The sequence below is a fragment of the Sinocyclocheilus rhinocerous genome, unplaced genomic scaffold, assembly GCF_001515625.1.
Source record: "Sinocyclocheilus rhinocerous isolate Xijiao unplaced genomic scaffold, SAMN03320098_v1.1 C36254214, whole genome shotgun sequence".
NCBI classification, from domain to species: domain Eukaryota; kingdom Metazoa; phylum Chordata; class Actinopteri; order Cypriniformes; family Cyprinidae; genus Sinocyclocheilus; species Sinocyclocheilus rhinocerous.
In genome coordinates, this window is record NW_015777070.1 from 1 (window position 1) to 945 (window position 945).

Genomic DNA, 945 nt, shown 5'->3' on the forward strand with positions numbered 1-945 from the left:
CACCTGCTCTGCCACACACCTCAGTCTGGACAACAAACTGGACGTCACTTTGGGTAATGATGAGGTTGTACAAGAAAAATAATCAAATAATCAAAATAAAAATGAAGTTAGTCTCTCAGTCTGCGGTTGATGTTTCAGAGTTTGATCACGGGGAACCATTTAAATCAGTGATTCCTTCAGTTCTGACAGTTTTGGCTCTGATGTTGGCGTTTGGGGCTGCAGCGGCTATATCTGCATGGAAAAGACAACCTTCAGGTAGGTCAGCAACTGAATTCCTTTAAGGCTTTATATATATATAATATTGTCTTGTTTAAAAAAAACAAGTTTAGTTTTAATTTGTTCATTTTATTTGGTGTTTAGATTCCTATATAAGTGGTTATTCTACTCCTAGTAAGTACTTTTTAAGTTACTACCTTATTTGTTAATGAATATAAGTTCTGATTGTTTCTACTTTAATTGCCAACAGAAAACACTGATGCCAAAAGACCATGTTTTTCCTCATTACATGTGATCCTGGCTATTTACTGTAGTCTGGGTCTTTTACTTTGAGTTATTTTGTTCATGGTTTCTGAGGATGGTGGAATGTCACACAACCAGTCCATGTTGGCATCTTATATGATGTAACAGATATTTGTGCTAAAATAGAAGATTTGTCACACTGTAACACAAGAACTTCTTCGAACACATGTGACATGAAAGCAATGTTAAGAAACTTTACTTCTAACTCAAGCCCAAACAGTACAGAGACCATAACAGCGTTATTTTACTTACTTTTTTGGAAGTGTAGCAGGTTGTCTTGCATGTGACGTGACAAGATTCCCAGTGCAGGGAATCTTCGTGGCAAAACTGACACTCGTCCTGTGAAGGTGCTTGTGCAAACCTGTACACATTGTCTGGCATCTAATAACATTTGGAACAAAAAAACGCTGCTTTCCTGTGTGAACA

At 37.1% G+C, this 945-nt stretch overlaps 1 long non-coding RNA gene across 1 annotated transcript; it reads left to right on the forward strand.

Annotated features, from left to right (window-relative positions):
- LOC107735712 (uncharacterized) lies at positions 1 to 390 on the forward strand. The gene is made up of 3 exons (XR_001639492.1): positions 1 to 53; positions 139 to 255; positions 361 to 390. It is a non-coding gene; the product is annotated as an uncharacterized LOC107735712 (long non-coding RNA).
- The last annotated feature ends 555 nt before the right edge of the window (positions 391 to 945 follow it).